This window comes from Scyliorhinus canicula, chromosome 12, assembly GCF_902713615.1.
Source record: "Scyliorhinus canicula chromosome 12, sScyCan1.1, whole genome shotgun sequence".
Lineage (NCBI taxonomy): Eukaryota > Metazoa > Chordata > Chondrichthyes > Carcharhiniformes > Scyliorhinidae > Scyliorhinus > Scyliorhinus canicula.
This window is the reverse complement of record NC_052157.1, coordinates 90,536,156-90,563,138: the sequence shown is the minus strand read 5'-3', so window position 1 is coordinate 90,563,138 and position 26,983 is coordinate 90,536,156.

The following is a 26,983-nucleotide window of genomic DNA, read 5'->3' as shown; positions in this document are numbered from 1 at the left end:
GCAAATGTGGTCCCCTTGTTCAAGAAGGGATGTAGTGACAAGCCCAGTAACTATAGACCAGTGAGGTTTCGTTCTGCCACGTGCAAAGTCTTGGGAAGGTTTATCAGGGATAGCATTTATAATCATCTAGAAAGGAGTAATTTGATTAGGGATGCTCAACACGGTTTTGGGAAGGGTACATCATGCCTCTCAAACCTTATTGAGTTCTTTGAGAAGGTAACCAAATAGGTGGACGAGGGTAAAGCACTTGATGTGGTGTACATGCATTTCAGTAAGGTTCCCCACGGTAGGCGATAGGAGAAAATACGGAGACATGGGATTTAGGGTGATTCAGCATTCTGGATCAGAAATTGTCTCGCTGTAAGAAGACAGAGGGTGGTGGTTGATGGGAATTGTTCAGCCTGGAGTTCAGTTGCTAGTGGTGTACCACAAGGATCTGATTTGGGGCAACTGCTGTTTTTCATTTTTATAAATGACTTGGAGGAGGACAGAGAAGGATCGGTGTGTAAATTTGCAGATGACACTAAAGTCGGAGGAGTTGTGGACAGTGCGAAAGGATGTTGCCGGTTACAGGGAGACATAGATAAGCTGCACAGCTGGGCTGAGAGGTGACAAATGTAGTTTAATGCAGACAAGAGTGAGGTGATTCATTTTGGAAGGAGTAATAGGAAGACCGAGTACTGGCCTAATGGTAAGGTCCTTGGTAGTGTGGATGAGCAGAGATCTCGCTGGCCATGTACATAGATCCCTCAAAGTTGCCACACAGTTTGATAGGGTTATTGAGAAGGCATACGGTGTGTTAGCTTTTATTGGTAGAAGGATTGAGTTTCGGAACCATGAGGTCATTTTGCAGCTGTACAAAACTCTGTTACGGCCGCATTTGGAGTATTGCATGCAGTTCTGGGTGCCGCATTGTAGGAGGGCTGTTGAAGCATTGGAAAGGGTGCAGAAGAGATTTACCAGGATGTTGCCTGGTATGGAGGGAAGATTTTATGAGGAAAGGCTGAGGGACTTAAGGCTGTTTTCGTTAGAGAGAAGGTTAAGAGGTGACTTAATTTATGCATACAAGATGATCAGAGGATGAGATATGGTGGACAGTGAGAGCCTTTTTCCTCGGATGGTGATGGCTTGCACGAGGGGACGTTGCTTTAAATTGAGGGAAGATAAATATAAGACAGATGTCAGAGGTAGCGTCTTTACTCAAAGAGTAGTAAGGGCGTGAAATGCATTGCCTGCAACAGTGGTGGACGCGCTAACATTAAGGGCGTTTAAATAGTCATTGGATAAACATATGGATGATAAGGGAATCGTGCACATGAGCTTTAGAGTGGTTTCACAGGTCGGCGAAACATCGGGGTCCGAAGGGCCTGTACTGCGCTAAAATGTTCCATGTTCTATATGCTTTGGGGCTGCCGCTGTCGCTATCGCCGTCAGTGCTGGTCGACTGAAGGGAAACGCAGACTCGTGCTTCTGGGGGTGGAGTCGCAGTAGTGTCTGAGGATGGGCTGGACTGGTTGGGGTAGAGTAGGAATAGGTTGTCCGTGGGCGGGGCGTTTCCATCTGCTGCTGCAAGTGAGATATGGTGTGAGTGGTTGTTGTGTATGCAACAAGCCTTAAGGTGCTTTATGTGAAACCATCCAGACTTGCCATTGGGATAGGTGATCATATATACGGAGGGGCTGACTTTATTAGAAATGATGTAGGGTCCTGTAAACATGGGGGAGAGGATTAAACTAGGGTTGCACAGGGATAGCATGACCTGCTGCTCTACTACAAATTCTGTGGCGTGTACTGTCTTGTCAAAACAAACTTTGCTTTGCTTCTTTCGCGTCCCAAGCCTGACAGCAGTGGCGAGCTGCTTTTACATTATCGATAATCTGCTGAATTGCTTTCTCATGGCTGAGGGTGGTGACTGTGGGGCTGGCCAAATCAAGTCCGAGCAAGTATTCTCTTTCCTTCTTGGGTCGTCCGGTCATGAGTGTGTCGGTGGTGTCTCCTTTCGAAGCAGATGCCGTGTTCCTTATGAACATTCGTGCAAAGGGAAAAAATGTATCCCAAGTGGTATTGTGCTGTTGCACCATTTTCCTGAGGGTGGCCTTGAGAGTTCTATTCATTGTCTTTACGATTCCGCTTGATTGGGGGTGGTGTGCAATGTGGAATTTTTGGCGGATTCCAAAAACTGTGAGGACGTTTCTCATAACGCGTCCTACAAAATGCGAGCCTTGGTCGGACTCTCTACTGCGGGGAAGACCACATCTTGCAAAGATTTGCTCCGTTAGGATCTTAGCTGTCGTTTCTGACGTGTTCGTTCTGGATGGAAAAGTTTCCACCCATTTCATGAAGGTGTCGATGACCATCAAACCAAACTTAAAACCAATCTTACAGGGGGTATGGGTCCGATGGGTCAATCTGCAAATTCTATCTGACCTTATAATCTGCTGGAGTGATGGGTCTGAGGGTAGGTGTTTTCTATCTGCGGAAACGAAGCCTCTAGATTCCCACATGGGGAGGCATTCTGATAAACTATTGCAGACATATAAGCTGTCGGAGAACATGTTGGCTGGGGTCGGGGGGCAATACATGCTAGGGCTGCTAGGTCTGCTGCCTGCGAACCTAGATGTCCAGGCAATTCAGATGATATCACCTCTAACGCGCGTCCCTGCATGTCTTCCACATCAATGCCACAGCCAGTAATTTGTTCACCGTTCAAAGTTGCGAAGGAGCCATCCTCATAAATCTTAAGGGATGCGTCTGTGTCTCTGAGCTGGGATCTCTGGCCTCGTTTCGGGGAGCTGATTTGGGTACAAATGTGTTGTGCCTCGTGGTGATGATTTCACATTCATGTGGAGTGCTTGCGTAATGTAAATTGTCTCCGTAGAAAGTACAGAAAATACACAAGGCCGACACACAAGGACGTTCCACCGCTTCAGGCAACGGGACACTGTGGGAGAACCTCTCTGGAAACTTCGACGGCATCTTAACACCCATCCTAAAAGGTACTTCCAGCTTCTGCCGCAACGCGACTGACTTCCTACAGAAACTCTGCACCCCTGGACCAGTTGAAACAGGAACATTGCTCGTCACAATGGACGTCACTTCACTCTACACCAGCATCCACCATGACGACGGCATTGCTGCAACAGCCTCAGTGCTCAACGTCTACAACTGTCCATCTCCAGACGCAATTCTGCAACTCATCCGCTTCATTTTGATCACAATGTCTTCACCTTCGACAATAAATTCTTGATCCAGTCGCACGGAACAGCCATGGGGACCAGATTCGCACTTCATTGCGCTATGATCTTCGTGCACAAGTTTGAACAGGACCTCCTCACCACACAGGAGCTTCAACCGTCGTTATACATCAGATACATCGATGACATGTTTTTCCTTTGGACCCAGGGCGAATAATCACTGAAATGACTACACAAGACAAAGATACGTTACATCCCACCATCAGACTCACCATGGACTACTTCCAAAATCAGTCGCATTCTTGGACACAGTCATCTCCATCAAGGACGGTCACCTCATCAATCCGCTTTATCACAAGCCCATGGATAACCTGAAAATGCTCCACTTCTCCAGTTTCCAGCCGAAGCACATTAAAGAAGCCATCCTTTATGGACAAGCTCTCCGTATACACATTATCTGCTCAGACGAGGAGGAGTATAACAGACATCCACGGACGCTGAAAGATGCACCCCGTACGAAAGTGATATGGCATTCGACTCATCGATCGACAGTTCCACGCGCCACAGAAAAAAACTGCACCGTCCTCCTGAGAAGATAAACACAGGACACAACCGACAGAGTAGCCTTCATTGTCCAGTGCTTTCCCGGAGTGGAGAAACTACAATATTTGCTTCACAGCCTCCAACAGGTCATCGATGAAGATGAACATCTTGCCTAGGTCATCCCCACACCTCCTCTACTTGCCTTTAAACAACTGTGCAACCTCAAACAAACCATTGTTTGCAGGAAACTACCCAGCCTTCAGAACTGAGACCACGATACCAGACAACCCTGCCATCGCAATCTCTGAAAGGCATGCCAGATTATCGACATGGATACCACCATTTCAGGTGAGAACCCTACTCACCACCTACGCGGTACGTACTAGTGCGACTCGGCAAATGTTGTCGGCCTTATACGCTGCAGGAACGAATGTCCCGAAGTGTGGTACATTGGCGAGACCATGCAGACGCCCTGCCAAGGAATGAACGGACATCGCGCGACACTCATCAGCCAGTAATGTTCCCTTCCAGTCGAGAAACACTTCAGGAGTCAAGGGCATTCATCCTCTGATCTTTCCGTAAGCGTTCTCCAAGGCAGCCTCCAGGACGCGCGTCAACGCAGAAGCGCCGATCAGAAACTTATAGCCAAGTTACGCACACATGATTACTGCCTCAACCAGGATCTGGGATTCATGTTGCATTACATTCACCCCCACCATCTGGCCTGGGCTTGCGAAATCCAACCAACTTTCCTGGTTTGAGACAATTTACACCTCATTAACCTGAGGTTACCCGTATCTCTGAATCTGTAAAGATGCAATTACCTGCAAATTCTCGCATTCTCAGCATTGTCTGGCATCTTTGAATTTGTCCGGAACATACCTCTTCATTCACCTGAGGAAGGAGCAGTGCTCCGAAATCTAGCGTATGAAACAAACATGGTGGACTTTAACCTGGTTTTGAAAGACGTCTTACTGAATTGAATACGCTGGATGATAGAATTGTGGGGGTCCCTGCACATCAGTTTGTTCAGTTGTTCAATAACATGAATCACTGCGATTTTCTCAACGACTGTAAGGATTGTAAATAAATGCTGACCTAGCCAGACACGGGCCTATCCAAATAATGAACACCGAAATATTCTTCATGAAGGGCATTAGCTCTCGAAGCACTGACATATGGATGTTGCTGAAAATGCTGCCTACATCTATTCCCAAACGGGAATCATCGGTCAACAATAAATACTTTACTCAACCTGCTTCAGAATCACACATCGCACCAAAGTAGCGAATTTGCCAATGTAAACTTTGAAAACAACTTGAAAACATATTGCATAATATTCCATCCTGAACTTAGTTCCCACAAGCTCATAGTTGTATATCACGCCTGACATCTGATGCGTTTCTGTATCCAGTTCTACTGCTCTGCGAATAACAACATATATTGAAATTATCTCAACTAGTATTATCGCGAAATATGCGCTTTATAAGTTACTCGCAGAAAGTCTTCTGAATGTACAGTTTACTTCAACAAAAAGCAATATTATTGGTTAAGTGTATAATTTACTTAAGTGGAATGGCAGAAACCAATTAGAATACGGTGTGAGCATGAAACAGTCAGAATTACGATTTCTAAACTTGCAAACATACATGCATTCATAAATACATATTCAACTGTAGCGACTGGGTGATAGAGTCACCTCGGACATTAAAGAAATAACGACAATGTAATTCTGGAAAAATTATAACGGTCGATATTTTTTGGGTGGGGTTATATAACCCGAGCTTTCTCATCAGTGATTGTGTAAACAATCGGTTATGCTTGCAGTTCCTCACAGAAGACTACGTGGAAAATGTGAAATTAGACGCTTTCAGACGATGGAGCGAATTCGATGTCTATTATTTATATTTATGTCTTCTATTTCTAAATTTCCCCTCACATTGTCCCCTCTCTCTCCGCATTCCACTGAGGGCAACTGTTATGTGTTGCCCTTTACCAGAATGTTCACTGTGTTCCGCTATTCACAGATTCTTTTTAAAAATAAATTTAGAGTCCCCAATTATTTTATCCAATTAAGGGGCAATTTAGCATGGCCAATCCATCTAGCCTGCACACACTTTGGTTTGTGGGGGTGAAACCCGCGCAGACACGGGGATAATGTGCAAACTCCATACAGACAGTGACCCAGGGCCGGGATTCTAACCCGGGTCCTCAGCGCCGTAGGCAGCAGTTTCTAACCACTGTACCACCGTGCTGCCCCTCTGTCACATATTCTAATCGTTATGTTCCATAGTCGGCTCTGAGGCTTAGTCATCCCGACTAACATTCATTGTGTCTTTCTGTCCTCGAAAATTGTGTTCGTGTACACCACCAATCGCTGCGTACCTATCGAGCCGCAAAGCTCCACCACCACCCCCCCCCCCCCCCACCTCCAGTAAATCGACATCCGACCCAATTTCTTGTTTTCTCTAGCTTTGACAAAGACTTAATAATCTCTAAGCCTGTCACAAATGAGCTTACCTTAACATTGCAATGTAGGTACTGTGAAAATCCCCTCGTCACCACACTCTGGCGCATGTTCGGCTACACAGAGGGAGAATTGAGCATGTCCAATTCAATTGACCAGCACATCGTTCCCCACTTGTGGAAGAAACCGGAGGCCCCGGAGGAAACACACGCAGAAACGGGAGAAGGTGCAGACGACGCATAGACAGTGACTGAAGCGGGAATCGAAACTGCGACCATGGCGCTGTGACACAGCACTGTTATGAGATCTGCAGCGTTTGTCCAGTATTTTCTTGTTTTACTTGAATTCATTCTCTGCTTCTTAACTGGGACTAGTGGTTTGGAATTGTTTTTATTTTAACCTGCCCTGAGTTTCCATAACAATACCCCGATCAGATCACCACTTAAATTTTTCAATGGTAACGAAAACAGGTCGAACTTGATTAATCCTACAATTTAACATAATTACCCCTGTAATTCAGATGGCTTTTAGAAACGTACGATGCACTACATCAAAGATCAAAATATCCTTCCTACATTGTGGTGGTCAGAACTGCTCACAGTACTCCAAGTCGTGTCAAACCACAATTCTTCACAGCTGCAGCTATTGCGTGGCTTTGTCGACAAATAATCTAGATCGCATTATTGTCGTCATTCTGGTTATTTTCTACACCTGTCCGTGGGATTTAAGGATAAAAATACGTGAACCGTCAAGTATCTTTGAAAATCCAATGTACATAACTTATTTCCATTAAAGAAGTTATCTGCTCTATCCTTCCTTATTCCAGAAATCATAACCTCGCACTTGCTTGCATTGGATTCGATATGCCATAACATGCCCCATCCTCTTTGTCCGGCAATATCTCATTTTAATTGATATTAAAATCTATGCTGTCCGAAATAAATGTAACGTTGTATCTTCAGCAAATTTGACTATATGTCTTTCTATGTCAGCATGCAATACATTAAATAGTAGGGGCTGGTTTAGCTCACTGAGCTAAGTCACTGGCTTTTAAAGCAGATCAAGCAGGCCAGCAGCACGTTTCGATTCCTGTACCAGCCGCGCCGGAATGTGGCGGCCAGGGGCTTTTCACAGTAATTTCATTGAAGCCTAATCGTGACAGTAAGCGATTTTCATTTCATTTTTCATGTGAATAATGTACACGCGGAACATATCACTGCGTTGCACACCTGGCCACTATCCTGCCAATTAGGGCAATCACCCATTCTCCAACTCTTTGACGCTTACGAGCCAATCAATTTCCTTTCCAACTTTACAGTATTTTTAAAATAATCTTTATTGTCACAAGCAGGCTTACATTAAAACTGCACTGACGTTACTTTGAAAATCCTCGAGTCGGAACATTCCGGTGCCTGTTCGGGTACACAGAGGACTAATTCAGAACATACATTTCACTTAATAACACGTCTTTCGGGGCTTGTGGGAGGAAACATACGAGACTCAGAGAAAAGGTGCAGACTCCACACAGACAATGAGCCCAAGCTGGGAATCGAATCGAGGATCCTGGATCTGCGAACCAACCCACTGTGTTACCGAGCCGCCCTGGTTTGCCCTGAACTCTGTGCGTTTTCACCTCATTTATCGCATAGTCCCTTACGTGATACTTTATGAAATATCTTCTGGCAGCCAATAGACATAACATACGTGCACAATCGCCTGCCCACTGCATTAGGACACCAGCCCGCGCCGGAATGTGGCGGCCAGGGGCTTTTCACAGTAACTTCATTGAAGCCTAATCGTGACAGTAAGCGATTTTCATTTCATTTTTCATGTGAATAATGGACACGCGGAACATATCACTGCGTTGCGCACCTGGCCACTATCCTGCCAATTAGGGCAATCACCCATTCTCAAACTCTTTGATGCTTACGAGCCAATCAATTTCCTTTCCAACTTTACAGTATTTTTAAAATAATCTTTATTGTCACAAGCAGGCTTACATTAAAACTGCACTGACGTTACTTTGAAAATCCTCGAGTCGGAACATTCCGGTGCCTGTTCGGGTACACAGAGGACTAATTCAGAACATACATTTCACTTAATAACACGTCTTTCGGGGCTTGTGGGAGGAAACATACGAGACTCAGAGAAAAGGTGCAGACTCCACACAGACAATGGCCCAAGCTGGGAATCGAATCGAGGATCCTGGATCTGCGAACCAACCCACTGTGTTACCGAGCCGCCCTGGTTTGCCCTGAACTCTGTGCGTTTTCACCTCATTTATCACATAGTCCCTTACGTGATACTTTATGAAATATCTTCTGGCAGCCAATAGACATAACATACGTGCACAATCGCCTGCCCACTGCATTAGACACCACTTCGAAGCATTCAATATTATTATTTTGGCATGTCCTTCTCTTCACGAATCCATGCGGGCTCTCCCTGTTCGACCAAATCTCGTCTACGTGTACAGTTTCCACATCCCTGACTATAGACTCAAACAGATTACCCACTACAGATGTGAGGCAAACTGGTCTGTAATTCATTCGATTCACACAGATTAGCATTATAAAGCAAATGCATTCAAAAATGAACAAATAACAAAATAAAGGTACAGCACAGGAACAGGCCCGTCGGCCCTCCAAGCCCGTGCCGACTACGTTGCCCGTGTGATCTAACATCTCCTACAGTTCAGTTTCTGGGTCCGTATCCCTCTATTCCCATCATATTCATGCATTTGTCCAGATGTCCCTCAAATGTCATGATCGTCCCGGCTTCCACCACCTCCTCTGGCAGCGAGTTCCAGACACCCACTACCCTCTGTGCAAAAAGCTTGGCTCGTACAACTCCTTTAAACCTTGCCCCTCGCACCTTAAATTTATGGCCCTAGTCATTGACCCCACCACCCTGGGGAAAAGCCTCTGAGTATCTACTCTGTCTAAGCCCCTCATAACTGTGTAGACCTTTATCAGGTCGCCCCTCAACCTCCGTCGTTCCAGTGAGGACAAACCGAGTTTACGCAACCGCTCCTCATAGCTTTAGCCCTCCATACCCGGCAACATCCTGGTAAATCTCATCTGCACCCTTTCCAAAGCCTCCACATCCTTCTTGTAGAGTAGCGACCAGAATTGAACACGATACTCAAAGTGTGGCCGAACTATGGTTCTATACAACTGCAGCATGACTTGCCAATTCTTATACTCAATGCCACGGCAAATGAAGGCAAGCATGCCGTATGCCTTCTTGACTACATTTTCCACCTATGTATTTTTCAGTGACCTGTACACCTAGATCTTTCTGATTTTCAATACTCTTGAGGGTTCTACCAATCATTTTATATTCCCGACCTGCATTAGACCTTCAAAAATGCATTACCTCACATTTGTCCGGATTAAAATCCATCTGACATCTCTCTGCACAAGTCTCCAAAAGATCTAAATTCTGCTGTATCCTCCGACAAACCTCATGGTTCTCTGCCATTCCATCAACCTTTGTGTCGTTTGCAAACTTACTAATCAGATCAGTTGCAGTTTCCTCCAAATCATTTATATGGACTACGAGCAGCCAAGGTACCAGCACTGATCCCCACGGAACACCACTTGTCACAGCCCTCCACTTAGAAAAGCACCCTTCCATTGCTACTCTCTGCCTTCTATGTCCTAGTGAGTACTGTGTCCACTTTGCCTGCTCATCCAGGTTCCCGTGTGACTTCACCTTTTGTGCCAGTCTGCCATGAAGGAATTTGTAAAAGACCTTTCCGAAGTCCAGACAGACAACATCCACTGCTCTACCTGCATCAATCATCTTTGTGACTTCTTCTAAAAAGTCTATCAAGTTAGTGAGACATGACCTCCCCTTCACAAAACCATGCTGCCGCTCACTAATCGATCCATTTGCCAGCAAATGGGAGTAGGTTCTGTCTGGAAGAATTCCCTCCAGTAATTTCCCGACAACTGACGTAAGGATCAGCCGCCTGCAGTTCTCTGGATAATCCTCGATATATGCAGTGTTGTGAATTGAACCAGTGAATTAGTCTGGCTCTCTGGATTTCTGGCCGATGATCATTGCCGGTACAAACGTTTGAAATTACTTAGCAATTGTGGGAGGCGGTTATTTAGTGATATCGTCACCTGACTAGGAAATCAGAGTTTCAGAGTACGCTCCACTGACCGATGTTGAAATCCCGCCACTGCAGATGGTGAAATTGTATTTCAGTGAAAATCTGGAACTAGACGTCTAATAATGACCATGAAACGATTGTCGATTGCCGTAAAACACATCTGATTCACTCATGTCCTTCAGGAGAGAAAATCTGTGACTCTCACCTGGTCTGGCCCACATGTGACTCCAGACCCACATCAATATTTCTGAATTTTAACTGGCCCCTCCAGGGTAATTAGGGATAGGCAATAAATGCTGGAACAGCAAGCGAAGCCTACGTCCCATGAATGAAAACTAAAACATTTGCTCGTCAATGCAAATCAGTGAAAAGCTTCCACGTGTGCGATGGGTTTTTGATGGAAAGAAATACACGATTTTTATTGTAATAATTAGCTGTGATCAAATAATTTACAATATTGATTATATTCACAGAGCTAGAAATTCGGCATACTTGCAACGGTGAGTGTCCAGCTACCGTCTCTTATTCTGGCATTTTAAAACATTTAAAATATTAATTTACAGGATCTGGTGTCGGCCGTTCATTGTAATTTTCCATTAGCAGGATAATGGTCAGCTGGAATTTTGCCGTTCTCTATCTTGGCGATCGTGTGTTTGCAACATGCTGCCTCAGAAACTTTCGTGACCATGCAATCATTTATTTTACTGGTCCACATCAGAGAGCATTTAACCATGGAAAATGCGCCACTTCATCGGCATGTTGATTATAATCCGTTCTACCAACTATTCATTCTACCTCATCCGGGCTCCATCCCAAAATAAGAGCATATCCTGATGCCCAGTTGCAATGTAATAATTTAACCAGAAGGGTATCATATATAAAGTGGACAGTTCAGGACACAAACCAACCTGCTAACAATAAATGTGCTCTCTTACCTCAGTTTGATTTCTAGTCGCAGAACCCATATTGCCTCTTGATCCAAGAAGGCATGCTCGATATTTTGGATCTGGAATGTAAATTATTTGTGTTTCTTCTTTACAGTATCCGAAGATCTACTTCAAAGAACAGGTAAGTAATCATATATTCGCAGCAATCTTTACAATTGTCACGTATATCATTGTCGTCATCTGTGAAGCAGATATTTCCTGAATAAAAGTGGGGGAACTCATTTTTATTCGTTTTACCTGGAACCAATTCTCCTGTGTTACCTCCAATCGAAGCAAGTTTCCGAAGCAAAGAGGGACGGTTTCTTGAGATCACTCTGCCAACTTGGTTTTTACTGTATAATCATTGCAATTATATTTCAATATGGCCATGTGAATTACGGTTTCATCACAGTTAGTGGGAACTCCAATATCTGAAATGTGACATGCATGAACATTTAATAAAAACATGAGTTCCTCACCCAGTATCGATGTTAGTAGTGGTCACTAAGCTCGCGTTTACGTCGATTACAATCTATCATTTATTAATATTTATAAATCTAAATATATATGTTCTTCATTCACGGCATTAATGCATCTTTCGCAAGTAGAATAGTGATTATAGTTATTCGTTCGAATTCCATTGTGAAACACATTGCCGCCATTCCACTGCGGGTCGTGCAAGGCGAAAGGTCCTGAAGACACAGCAGCCGAACAGACATCTGATCAGGTCAGAGTGTCCTCCGGCACACCAAGGAGAGTCCATGCTGATAATTTTAATATTTCAACCTGAAAAGATGGATGAAAACAGTGGGAGATTTAATTTCTCCGTACTGCCTGCTTTGGAGTATGTTGGAAAGATTTACCATTGATTCTAAATATGTTTCACTGCGGTATGAATGCATCAAATTTGTCCATGCCAGTCTGCCACGATACTTGACGCCAGAGCTTCTGTTTCAGCGATAGATATTATAACAATGAGTCGTTTGAGAACGCTGTGAAACGCAATCTCACCTCCATATTTGCCCTTGAGGATATTATTGGCATGCATGCTTCGTGAATTCACCTGTGCCGAGTGCAGGGGTATATCCAAGAACAGTTTAATTCTACGACACTGTTGTTGACTTTGAGTCACTGAGAGAGGGAAACGTGTTCAGTTGATAAATTCCCTTCCCGATACACAAATTACTGGATTTCCTCGGATTTTCATTTAAAATTCCCATTGGTGTTTTTCCCGAATAGCACCTTACTTACGTCTGCATCGGGACGCATAAGATCATATATAATACGAGTAAGAGCAAATGTTAATGCTAATACAATCGCCTCCGTTATTTAGTGCGATCATTTTATATATTCTGTCAATTCTAATTTCATAAGAAATGCTCATAAACCAGAGAAAAATGCTCCAACGACTCTCAACCCATCTGAATCAACAATGTTTTCGCAACTCTGGTTCAAATTATTGGTCCCTTTAGTTAACGTTAACTGCTACCTCGTTGCTTTGTGTTACGGGTTTCAAAGATAGTTTATTTTCCGAGGAACTCTTTCAAGCTCCCGCACTACTTTCACCATGACAGGTTCTAAGGTCGTACAGCAAAAATGAATTGGAAGCAAACGATACACAAAAAATGTGGATTTATTGAAAATTTTATGGCGCGTCATTCTCTACCGAGGTGTGTGAATGACAGCAACGAATAAAAGCGAATATATAAGGGTGATGTGCATGGATAAGTGACAAATATTTCATAGTGCTGAAGTACCTATCAGCACGATTTACTTAATATATCAAACACATGTATCTTTGTACACTCGAGTGAAGGAAACTATTATGATCTAATACATTACAGCAGGTATGCTTGTATTACTAACAGGAGACTGGATATGGTTATGACGACAAATATGTCCGTGCAACTCTTGTAAACCAGCGGGAGCGAGGTTGCAAAAAATTTAAACAATATTAAAATGAATTATGTAGTTGTCTTTAGTTTTCATTATGTCTGTGATTGTTTGCAAAGCTCATCTGGGAGGCAGAATAATGTACGTATCAAACATGGCCTCAGAAAATCTCCAAACTAAGTCAAATTGTTCCACAATCTGCTCTGCATGGCATGCATCTTTTAATATAAGCAGTCATTGTAGACTGCTGAAACTAACCTCGCAGGGTAAAATTGAATGCACTTTTACGGCAGCGATATTTGCATATCTGAAGGCAACATTACTTCTATATGAATCATTGTTTTAGACGTATCAGAAAAAATTGTTTTGTATACCTAACTTTAAGTTAAAACTTGAAAGAGGATGTTACGTTTTCCATCTTCAGAATATTGTCATTAATCCAAACAGGACGACACGAATTTTCAAATATTATTGTGTTAGACCTTTTTATATTCTATTTCGCAGCAAGCAAATTGCTCGACAGAGAAAAAGGTAATAATATCAAATGAATTAATATACTTACAATTAAGTTTTGAAGTAAGAACGCCACCAATGTGGCTGAACCGTAAGGTGTTTGTGCATTTACCTTAGCTATGTTCATATGAATTAGATATCAGTAGTGGAGGGGTGAAGAGAGGCTGTGATGCAGTGTGCTATTAATCCAGAGTTCAGAGCAATTTTCTGGGGACCCGAGATCGATCATAGCACGGTAAATGATTTGCTATGGAATTTCGAAAGTAACACGTCTAATTATGACCATGAAACCATACCTGATAATTATCAAAATCAAATGGGTTCAGTTATTACTTTCAGGTCAAGAAATATGCTAATCTGGTCTGGTCTGGTCCACATGTAACTTTCGGCCACGTGCTGGAGTTTCAAGGGGCAGCACGACAGTACTGTGGCTTCACAGCGCCAGGGTGCCAGTTTTGATTCCCCACTGGGTCAATGTCTGTGCGACGTCTGCACGTTCTCCCTGTGTCTGCGTGGGTTTCCTCCGGGTGCTCCAGTTTTCTCACACAGTCCATAGACTTACAGGTCAGGTGGATTAGCCATGCTAAATTGTCCTTACTGTTCAAAATGTTTGGGAGGGGTTATTGTGTTACCTGGATAGGATGTGAGTGGGTCGATGCAGGTTCTACGTCCGAATGGCCTCCTTCTGCACTGTATGTGTATGCCTATGCTCTGTGGAATGCCCTATCAAGGCATTCAACTCCAGGGAACAAGGCAGTAAACCTTTGGTCAGCCAATGATGTCCATCAGATTTTATTTAAAGTAGGACAGATTGACGGATATATTGGCAGCAGGCGACAGCATGCTAATTTGTAGAGATGTAGCCAAATCTCGATAGCAAACGGACAGTACAATGTCCCTGAGTTCCTCAGCAAATTCCAGCAGCAACACACGAGTGAATAACTGTTGAAAATATTATAAACAATAATTGCTCAAGGCCGATATGTAATCTAGGTGGCACGAAGGCGCAGTGGTTCGCCGTGCTGCATCACGGCGCTGAGGATTCGATCCCAGCCCTGGGATACTGTCCGTGGGGAGTTTCCACACACTCTCAGTGTTTGCGTGGGTCTCACCCAGATGAACAAAGCTGCGCAGGCTAGATGTATTGGCCATGCTAATTTGCCATTGAATCGGAAAAAATTGATTACTCGAAATTTATTTAAAAAAATAATAATATCAGATTCAAATGGTGTACTCATCAGATTAGGAGGACAAGGCGAACGATGTTCAAGCTGGTAGGATTTCCGGTATTGGCATAACGTGAAAGCGTTGTTTGCGGGAAGGATGTTTTCTCACGGTGGATTCGAAAATATATATGAATAAGATAATACAGCAACCGATTAATCCAAAAAACATTTTAATGGTCATGTTCACAGCGAGCGATTAATTAAATGTATAATTATTTCCAGAGGATGCAGTTTAACAAACATCCAAGATGGAATTTAAAGTGAGATCCATAACCATGCAAATCCAATATGAACTGGATAGATTTAACGTGTTTGACCCTGTGCCAGAAAGGTCTAGCTTCATTTTTTCAACAATTACATGTTGATTTCAGAAATACGCAGATTAAGGAATGCCTTGGGTGACAAAGGTAACGAAATATTATTGAATGACAAGACAAAAGCATTTACTACTTTGGAGTGTTGCTCGTTCTGGGTGAGTGTGCTTACACTCAATTTGGCTTTGTTTCGTTCCTTAGCTGTGAAGTCGCCAGGTATCGTTAAGATACCGCCACACGTTTCAAGTTCAAACCAAGTTAGTCCATACACCAGTTAGCAAGTTCAAACAAGACACGTTTATTATAATACAGTAATCTACTAATCATGCATATAAAACTATAAGACTCGGCTAAACCTACCACTAACAGGCCAATACCTATCTGGATAAGGGACTGCCGGATCAGGGCACAATGGCCTCTAGCTTTGTCATGGGTCCGCAGGCTTCCGGTAGTTATGGGCTAAAGGGGGTCAGGAGTGTCTACTCTCGTAGCCTGCGTTGTATGACACGTACGTGATGGCGGCTGCAGTCCAGGCCTTTCCTTCTCAAGGTTCTTCTGCTGTAACGATGTTCTGCTAGGAGGGCTGGCTGGTCAAGGAGAGGCTGGCAGAGAGACAGAGAGCTGGGGTCGAGGTCTCTGTCTTATACCTCTCTCAGGATCTCGCGCCCACCTCGGCGGGCGCTCTATACACTCGCAATCGATTGGGTTTCTTCCCAATCGATTGATTTGAATTCCCCAATAACGGGGCAGTCCGTCGATCAATGGGCGGTTCTTGGGACTTATTGTTTTGGACTTCTCTTGGCGCCGAGGATTCTGGCCTTCCATTCAATGTATAATTTTGCGTTAACTTGTTTCCATTGTACCTGGGAATCACCGGTATCGCCTCATTGCTATGCTACCTTGTTTCCTTTCACAGTGCTGTCTGGTTTCTCCAGCAGTGAGAACTGGTTTCTGCAGCAGTCAGAATACACAAGCGCTTTTGCAAGCTGCTTGCTTTTGCAACATGTCCATTTTCCCTGCATTCCTTGTAATCTTCCATTTTGTGTTGGGCAGTGGCCACCTCAGGTGGCTGCAGTCCCGCCTTGTGATCCTCATGAGAAATTATTGAAGAATCACCGAATTTCGGTGTCTTTGCGTTCCCTGATCTCAGCGAGTCCCATGGCCTCTACACTTTTATCAATTATTTTTTTTTTTAATAAACAATTTTATTGAGGTAGTTTTTGGCTTTATAAACAGTTACAGACATCATCAGAAAGGAAGCAAAAAAGGCAAAAATGTGCAAACATCCACGTACTTTCAATACTTCCATCATACCGTATTGCACAAGCCCGCTCCCCTCCCACCCCTACTACCCGCCATATTTTCCCTCCTACTCTACTCTACCCCCCCCTCCCCCCACCCCCCTGCTGACGCTCACTCTCCCGCAAAGAAGTCAATAAATGGTTGCCACCTCCGGGTGAACCCCTGCACAGATCCCCTCAAGGCAAACTTAATTTTTTCCATCCCCAGGAAACTTGACATGTCCGCAAGCCACCACTCAGTCTTCGGGGGCTTTGAGTCCCTCCACGCCAATAATATTCGTCGCCGGGCTATCAGGGAAGCAAAGGCCAGCACATCGGCCGCTTTCTCCCCCTGGACGCCCGGTTCTTCCGAAACCCAAAAATTGCCACCCCTGGACTCATCACCACCCTTGTTTTAGCACCTGGGACATGACCCCCCGCAAATCCCTCCCAGTACCCCCTCAGCTCGGGCATGCCCAAAACATGTGCACATGGTTCGCTGGTCCTCCCGCGCACCTAGCGCATTTGTCCTCTATCCCGAAAAATTTGCTCATCCGAGCCACCGTCATATGGGCCCGGTGAACGACCTTAAATTGGATCAGCCCGAGCCTTGCACATGTCGCGGTCGAGTTTACCCTACTTAGGGCCTCTGCCCACAGCCCATCCTCCATTTTCCCGCCTAGCTCCTCCTCCCATTTAAGTTTCAGTTCCTCTCTCTGGGACCCTTCCTCCCTCATGAGCACCTTATAAATACCTGAGACTCTACCCTCCCCTTCGTCCCTCCCAGAGACTATTCTGTCTAGGATCCCCATTGGCGGGAGGCGCGGGAAAGATGGGACCTGTCTACGAACAAAGTCCCGCAGCTGTAGGTATCTAAAATCATTTCCCCCTACCAACCCAAATTTCTCCTCCAAGCTCCTCAAACTCGCGAAGCTCCCTTCCAGGAACATATCACCCACCCTTCCCGCCCCTGCTCGCCGCCATACTCGGAACCCCCCATCCATACTGCCGGGGGCAAACCGATGGTTGTCGCAGATTGGCGCCCAGACAGACGCCCCCATCTCCCCCACATGCCTCCTCCACTGGCCCCATATCCGCAGGGTCGCCACCACTACCGGGCTGGTGGTGTACTTGGCCGGCGGCAGCGGGAGAGGAGCCGTGACCAGGGCTTCCAAACTGGAGCCCCTGCACGAAGCCGCCTCCACTCGCTCCCAAATAGACCCTGTACCCACCATCCACTTCCTTATCATAGCGATGTTGGCCGCCCAGTAATAATTGACCAGACTCGGCAACGCCAGCCCTCCCTCGCTGCGGTTCCTCTCCAACATCGCCTTGTTCACCCGCGGAGACTTTCCCGCCCAGACAAAGCTCATGATCAGCCCGTTAACTCTTTTGAAGAAGGACTGTGGGATAAAGATCGGGAGGCACTGAAAAATAAACAAAAATCGAGGGAGGATTGTCATCTTTACAGTCTGCACCCTCCCTGCCAGCGACAGCGGGAGTGCATCCCATCTCCGAAACTCTCCCTTCATTTGCTCCACCACCCTGGCCAAATTTAACTTGTGCAGCCTGCCCCAGTCTCGCGCCACCTGGATTCCCAAATACCGGAAATTTTCCTCAACTAACCTAAACGGTAGCCCTCTCAATCTGTTCTCCTGGCCCCTTGCCTGTACCACAAACATTTCACTCTTGACCGTATTTAATTTGTATCCTGAGAACTGGCCGAACTCCCTCAGCATTCCCAGTATAGTTCCCATCCCGGCCACTGGGTCCGACACGTACAGGAGCAGGTCGTCTGCATAAAGAGAAACCCTATGTTCAACCCCGCCCCTCACCATCCCCTTCCAACCCCTCTGCGGCTCTCAGCGCAATCGCCAGCGGCTCTATGGCCAGCGCAAACAGCAGCGGGGAGAACGGGCAGCCCTGCCTGGTCCCTCGGTACAACCTAAAGTAACTCCGACACTTCTCTGTTGGTCCTGACGCTGGCCCTCGGGGCCTGATATAATAATTTGATCCAATCCACCAATCCCTCCCCGAACCCAAACCGTCCCGAGCACCTCCCATAGATATTCCCACTCCACCCGGTCAAAGGCCTTCTCGGCGTCCATAGCCACCACTACCTCCAACTCTCTACCCGCCGGGGGCATCATTATCACATTGAGCAATCTCCTCAGATTGGCCGCCAGCTGCCTACCTTTCACGAACCCCGTTTGATCCTCCCCAATCACCTCCGGTACACAGTCCTCCATTCTACCCGCCAGTACCTTTGCCAGGAGCTTGGCATCTACATTAATCAGGGAGATTGGCCTGTAGGATCCGCACACCTCCGGGTCTTTACCCCGCTTTAATATCAGAGATATGGTGGCTTGCGACATCGTCGGCGGCAGGGTCCCTCTGTCCCTTGCCTCATTGAAAACCCTCGCCAAGACCGGGCCCACCAGCTCAGAGAACTTCCTATAAAACTCTACTGGGTATCCATCCGGCCCCGGGGACTTCCCCGACTGCATGGCCTTTAGGCCCCCCAATACCTCCTCTACTCTAATCGGGGCCCCCAGCTCTTCCACTCGCCCCCCCCCCCCCAACTGTTGGGAATGTTAACCCATCCAGAAACCTTTTCATCCCCTCCGGTTCTTCTGGCGGCTCCGAAGTATACAGCTTACGATAGAAGTCCCGGAATACCCTATTCAATTCTGCCGGATCCTCCACTTTGTGCCCCCCCTCGTCTCTCACTCTACCTATTTCCCTGGCCGCCTCCCTCCTCCTAAGTTGCTGCGCTAACAGTCTGCTAGCCTTTTCCCCATACTCGTACACCACTCCCCTCGCCTTCCAAAGCTGTTCCACGGCCCTGCTCGTGGATAGTGCCCCCAGTTCCGCCTGTAGCCTCTGCCTTTCCCTGAGTAAAACCTCCCCCGGGGACTCCGCATGCTCTTCATCTATCCGGCCCATTTCCCTGACCAATCTATCCATCTCTGCCCGGTCTGCCTTGGCTCTATGGGCCCCAATTGAAATCAGCTCCCCCCGCACTACTGCCTTTAGCGCCTCCCACACGGTCGCCGCTGAGACCTCCCCAGTGTCATTCACCTGCAGGTAATTTTTTATACATTTCCGAAGCCTCTCGCAGATCCCGTCCTCCGACAGCAGTCCCACATCTAGCCTCCATTGCGGGCGTTGATAACTCTCTCCCCCGAACTGCAGGTCCACCCAATGCGGGGCATGGTCTGAAATGGTAATTGCTGAGTATTCCGTGTTCTTTACCTCCCCCCTACAGTCCCTGCTTAGCACAAATAAATCTATCCTGGAATATACTTTGTGGACGTGCGAGTAGAACGAGTAGCCCCTTCCTGTTGGCTGTCCCTCCCTCCAGGGGTCCACTGCCCCCATTTGCTCCATAAACCCTTTCAGCTTCCTTGCCATTGCTGAGAGTCTACCCGTTCTGGGACACGACCGATCCAAAGTCGGGTCAAGGACCATGTTAAAGTCCCCTCCCATTATTAGCCTGCGAGAATCCAAGTCCGGGATCTTCCCCAGCACTCTTTTAATGAATTCCACGTCATCCCAGTTCGGGGCATATATATTCACCAGCACCACTCTTCTCCCCTCCAGCCTGCCCCGTACCATCAGGTATCTGCCCCCCCTGTCTGCGGATATGCCCTCTGCCTCAAATTGCACACGCTTGTTGATCATGATTGCCACCCCTCTGGACTTCGAGTCCAAGTCCGAGTGGGAGACCTGGCTAATCCAGCCCTTCCTTAGCCTGGTCTGGTCTGACACTTTCAGATGTGTCTCCTGCAACATAATTACATCCGCCCTCAGGGCCCGCAAGTGCGCGAACACCCGCGCCCTCTTAACCGGCCCATTCAGTCCCTTGACGTTCCAGGTGATCAGCCTGGTCGGGGGGCACATCCCACCCCCCCCCCACCCCGCCGGTCAGCCATAGCCTTTCTCGGGCCGGCCCCTGACCCGTGCGTCGCGCCCTTCCTGGCCCGCCCTATAGCTGCCTCCACCCTCGACCTCCTTTCCAGTGCCTATTTCAAGTCCCTCTCCCGTCAGCAGAACAACCCCCCCCCCTCCCCTAACCCCATCCCCCGATACCCCCACCCCTGCCATCTACTGGCTATAGCTTTCCCCCCCATCTGACTTCCTTGACTAGCCAATCTGCTAGCCCGGTGACTCAACACTCCGGCGCCTTCCTGTCCCATTCCCCTTGTTTCCCCGCCCTCCTCCCCACCCACTGGGGCAAGCCGGCTCCAGTGTCTTCCGCGAGCTGCACAAAAAGCCCAAACACGAAAAAAAAAGGGAAAAAACATAGAAAAAAGAGAAAAAGCACATAAATGTCCATGAACAAAGGAAAGAGTCTCAAATGTTCCATTTGGCCCCATTGGCCCAGCAAACCGTTGAGCAGCAGTCCAGGCACATTCGGCGTTCCTCCCCACAGAAATCCTCGGGCCCTAACTCGTGTCCTTAGGGCCTCCTTTCGGGACCATCCCCAGGTCCCTCACAAAATCCATCGCTTCTTCGGGCTCGGAAAAATAGTGGTGTTGACCCTGGTGCGTGACCCATAGCCGAGCTGGGAACAGCAGACCAAACTTCACGTGCTTCTTGAACAGCACCTCCTTGACATTCTTAAAGGCTGCTCGCCGCCGAGCCACCTCCTGGCTTAGGTCCTGATAGATGCGGAGCACACTGTTATTCCACGTGCTGCTCCTGGCGCTCTTTGCCCACTGCAGCACCCGCTCCTTGTCCACGAACCTGTGGAACCTAATCACCATCGGGCGGGTGGGTCCGCCCAGCCGCCCCTGCCTTGCCTGCACCCTGTGTGCCCCCTCCAGCTCCAGCGGTCGCGGAAAGGCTTCGGCCCCCATCAGCTGCTTCAGCAGGTCTGCTACAAACGCTGCAGCATCAGCTCCCTCCGCCCCCTCCGGGAGGCCGACCATCCTCAGATTGTTCCTGCGGACTCTATTCTCCAGCTCCTCTACTCTGTCCAGCAGTCTTCTCTGCCGCTCTTTCAGGCCGTCCACTTCTAGCGCTGCAACCGTTTGCGCATCCGCCTGCTCCTCCACCGCTTCTCCCAGCTCCTTAACTTTAACATCCTGGGCGTCCAGCCTCTGGTTCAGCTGATCCACCGCTTTCTGGATTGGGTCCAAGCTGTCCCGCTTCAGCGCTTCAAAACTGGACTTCATTACCTGGAGCATGTTATCCAGCGCCAGCTGGATTGCTGAGTCCGGGTTCCATGTGTCCGCCATCTTAGGTCCCAGGTAATTTTCTTCCGGTCCTTGTCTCTGTCCCTTTTTCTCCTTCTTCTTCTGCTTTCTGGAATCCCGCTGTTCCATATGCCGCAGCCCGCTCCTCAGCGCCTCCGCTGCCGCTTTCCTTCGCCCAGCTCCTTCAATTTTACCTCTTGGGCATCTGAAGTGGGTCCAAGCTGTCCCTTCTCAGCAACTCCAAACTTTTTCTTTTTCCCTTGTCCTGGAGGAAGGAAGGTCCGTGGGTCCGCCATCTTAACCTGCAGGTCAGCTTCCTCCTTCTCTCTCTCTCTCCTTCTTCCTCACCTGCTGGCCTCCCACACTTACATCCTCTGCAGCCCGCTCTCCTCCTCTGTTCCAGGCAGCCTTTCTGCCGCCTCCGTAGTCCCGCTATCGCGGGGAAACAGCTGTTCCAGCCGGCCGGAGTGAGAGCCCACCGAATGTGCGGCTCACTCGGACATCGCCGCCACCGGAAGTCCACTTTTATCAATTATGACACAAAATCTTTATCTCACAGTCTCTGGTTGGCGTTATGTCAAAGAGGACATGCTTTCCTAGGGAAACTCTAACTATCCTTTGTAAACTGCACTCCCTTATGTGGAGATGCCGGCGTTGGACTGGGGTGAGCACAGTAAGAAGTCTTACAACATCAGGTTAAAGTCCAACAGGTTTGTTTCAAACACGAGCTTTCGGAGCACGGCTCCTTCTTCACCTGAAGAAGGAGCCGTGCTCCGAAAGCTCGTGTTTGAAACAAACCTGTTGGACTTTAACCTGGTGTTGTAAGACTTCTTACTGTGCACTCCCTTACACATTTAAACATTCTAACTTCCTATCCTTAAAACGTTATCATTACACCCCATTTCTGGCTCGGCAGTCGAGCTCAGACTATTCCAATACATCAGAAAAGGACTTTATTTACAACAGCAATTTGAAAATTAAATCATTCATTACCATCAAGGGTTTGGGGGGACTGATGGAAGCCGAAAATAGGGGAGTGTACTCTGTATATGGTCGAGGCGCAAGAGCGGGAGGCTCTCCTTCTCCATTTCCTTAACCTAAGTGTCTACTATGATGCAGAGAACTGCTATCCCCAAAAGTCATTCAATAACATATGATAGGGAGTGCCAATTCATAATTTTTGTGCACCAGGTCTGGTCATCGCTGTTCCTTACTGGGCTTTGAGAAGTCGGTGTCTGGGAAACATTAAGGGCGGGGGTCATAGGGGAAAAAGGGTTCGTGACCGCGCACAAAAATACAAAAACAATAACTAAAAACATATAGGTCTTCATCGTGGTCTTCTTTCTTCTCTTCCTTCTGTCCTTTTGTATTGCAGATCTTTCCCTGATCCCTCCTTCGAACGTCCGAAAGCTATGGGATCAAGCATAGTATCTGTCAATGATTCGTTTAATACCTTTAATGTTAGTGTATCTGTTCTATTATTCCAATTGTCCCTTAAATGAATGGCTAAGTCACTCCCTGTGACTCCACTCATTTTTTTTTCAAAGGCGAATTTAGGACCAGACATACACTTAACAACTGTGCCACTGCGAGCCGTCTTGGAGGTTTTGCGATTTACCATCCCAATGTTCCTGGATGTAAATAGCATAAGGAGTGGCAGCCGAAGGGCGACCTCAAACAAAAGAAATGAAACCAAACTTTAGAAATGAGATATACGAATGAGTTGCGTATGGGCCGCGACGGGTAAGATTTGAATGGGATTCCCGGGTAGCGCGTGCTGTGCTGTGCCCGAGCTTAGCTGACCAGAGGGGGGTCCTCAGACAGGGCGGGTCCTCAATGCCGTTTCTCCACTGCCTGAGCGACCTAGAATGAACGGGCATGAATGTGTTCATCGTGGATTTGCTGCCTCTATTCCCTAAATAGAGGGGCACCTAACAAAGGGGGAGCAAAGATGCTCCTAGTTGGGTGAAGGGTGAAGCCTTAAATTGGGCTCCAGACATTGCAGCTGAGGCAAGTTCTCAGAGATATCTCTGGACAAACTTAACGTGCATGTGAGGTGGTCACAAGCATTTCAGCTGAAAACGTAGTGGCCAATCTCCAAAAACAAACATTTAACAAACAAAGAAACAAACATCACCAACATGCGTGCAGGTTCCATCAGAAAGGATACCGTTTATCTCTCAAGCATTTTACATCATCAGGACACCTCAATTATCTTCATTCTCTGCGAACAGGGCCGCAAAGGGGTTGCCGTGTCGGGAGTCAGAGTTATCATCTTCTCCCGGATCCCATACCCTTGTATGGGTCAGGCATGCAATATTACCGTTGTGTGACCGGGGGTCACTCTCGTCATTTCGGACAATCTCCAAGAAGTGTCCCTGTGCCAAATCGTGGGCTCTAAATTTGTATGAATGTTGTTGGGGTCGTCATAGTTGGGCTGTGGGACTGGGTCTGGGTCTGGTGTTTTAATATAAGTGATCTCTAAATCACAGTTGTCGGGGCCGTAGTTGATGTGTGAGTCAATTCTTTTGAGCTCGATATCGCGTAAGCCGTGTGTGATGACTATACCCAAATACATCACTTTATTCTCCAATAGTTGGGCCTTTCGGGGGTTAACTTTACATCCAATTGAGTTCAGAAGTTCCAGGAGTTCAGACAGAAGCGTAATATGCTCTGCCTTGGTGTTTGTCTGCTCTCATAGGTCGTCCGCATTCTGTACCAGACATTCAGGATTCAGGTCGGGAGAATTTTGCTCGTCTATTTTCCAGCTGTCGGTGGAAAATGGAGGGGGAATTGTGGAAACCTTGTGGGCGGCATGTCCACGTGTACTGCTGTCCTTTGAATGTGAAGGCAAATTTGTACTGGCACGCCTTTGCCAATGGGATTGTCCAAAAACCGTTGCTCATGTCCAATCCCGTGAAATATTTGGAGTGAAGTCCCTGCTGGAGCATGGTCTCAGGACTTGTTGCTACCGTGGGGACTACCAATGGGGTAACTTTGTTGAGTTCCCGATAATCAATGGTCAGGCTCTTTGATCCATCGGGCTTCCTCACATGCCAAATAGGGGCATTATTAGTCTAGGCTACTGTCCAAAGAATACCCTGCTCTAATAAGCTCTCTATAACTTTTCCTATTTCTCCCACCGCTTCTAGGGCAAATCTATATTGTCTTTGTGGTCTCGGGTCATGTCCTGTAATTTGAACTTGTCCAGTCATTCTGCCACAGTAGTGCCGGTGACTAGCAAATGCTGTCCTGTGCTTGTTCAATACTGCCCTAACCTGTTTGTCTGTGCTAAGTGTGTTTGGGTCAAAACAATAGTCGCCTACTGCGCTAACCTGTTTGCGTACTCTCCTACTGTGAGCGTTGCGGGTGCTCTGTCTGATTTTGCCATTCACCAGACACACTGATTGACTGGGTCGAACGACAGGCTGTGGGCATTCATAAAGTCAACGCCCAGTATGTGTTCTGCTGTGCGGGGCAGATTAACTAAAACAACGGGGTGTCTGGTGGAGATATTTCCTAGTTGGATGGGTACAGGTGCTGTAATGTGTTCCTGCTGTGAGTGGCCTCTAAAGCCGCTGAGTGTTATTGTGGCTGTAGTGGGCCACGTGTCTGCCTGTGGTGTACTGGAGGAATTAATGGTCATGTGGGATCCTGCTGTGTCCCAGAGTAATTCTATGGGTTATCCCCGAATTTTCGCTGTGACCACCGGTCTTCCGGATCGGTCCCAGAGGGTGTCATAGATCCAAGTGGGGGAGCTCGAACACCGTCAGTCCGTTCCATCCACTTTGGTCTGTCCTGACTGCGTCCCTATACAGTGGATAGGCTTCTCTTTGTTTCTGTTCAGAGTACCTATCTGCTGGCCTCTCTGAGATTTCTGCGGGGCTTTGCATTCCCTAGCAAAATGCCCTAACTGTCTGCAGTTAAAACATTCCTGTGACTTCTGTGGGGGGCTGATCTTTCCCTCATTTACCCATGCGGGGTTTTGGTGCGCGCTTACTGCCTGAATATCTGCTGCAGCCTGAGCTTCTTCGTGGTTCTTTAATGTTACTTTGCCGTGGACAGACTGCTCCCATGCGCGGGACAATCTTTTCAATACCCATTTTTCATTATGGGCCTGTTCCGAGGGTTCGTAAGTGGAGCAGACATTCTGTCCTGCATCTGTGGTGTGGGAGATCATTGTGAGGGTCAATTTAACCATGTTATCTCGGGTCAAATGTGCGCGGTCTAAATCACCAAAAACTGCAGTGAAGTGAATCCACAGCCTTCCTGCGAATGCTGTGGGGTGCTAGGTCCTTTTCTGCCTACACTTATTTAGGCCTTCGACTGGGTCTCCTCTGTTGTACCCAATCGCGTATAAAATAGCTGTATGCACCTCTTCGAGGGTGCCTCCTCCAACGTTCCGTGGGTCGGGGAGAGCTGCTACTACCAATGAGTCTAAACACAAAACTGTGAGCTCTCGCTCATCCAGGCCGTACATGGTCGTCTGTTGTTTCACTCGTGCGAAGAATTGGTGGGGGTTTGCGGTGGGGAGGAACGAGGTGATTTTCTCACACGCATCCTTTAGTTGTGTCACGGTCAAGGGAATGGTGTACGTGATCTCCGGTGCGCCTTCTGCGGTTGCTTTTCGTTGGGTGGGTGACTGGGGTTCATTGGTGCGGGTGCTATCTGATCTGTGGGGGGTTGGGGCGCTTTCCATTTCTGTTGTTGCAGCTAGCGCTCATATTCCCTTAACATAGCACTGCTCTGTTTCACTTAATTCATGCCAATCTGGGGCATTTTCTTCTTCTAACTGTGTTCCAAAGGTCACTTGGAAGCCATTCTGCACAGAAAGCAGAAATTGCAGTTGCGCAATCTGCTTCCTACATTTAGCGTGGTCTACGATGCTTTGCCTTTGCTCAGTGGTGGCAGCATGGAGTTCCCTTAAAGCTGCCTTCAGGTCGCTACACAGATTCTTCAGTGTCTCTACCTACTTTTCTGCTTCTTCTCTTATCATGACTGAACGCTGCACATCTTGATAGGTTTTTTCGTACTGAACTTGAGAGCCTCTCAGATGGGGTAGATAAGACTGATGTGCCCTCTTGGCATCATCCACCTCTTTATCCTTATCTGTCAGTCGTTGCCTTAATCGTAAATCCTCCTTTTCAATGTCCCTGACATCCACTTTGCTCATTCTGTTTTTCTCCTCTAACTCTGCTCGGAGCGTCCTGACGAACTCCTCTGTGCATCACAATTGTGCCAAGCAGGACACAATTTCCATCGGCTTACGTGCTTTACCTAAACCTTTCTTGTGAATTTCAGAC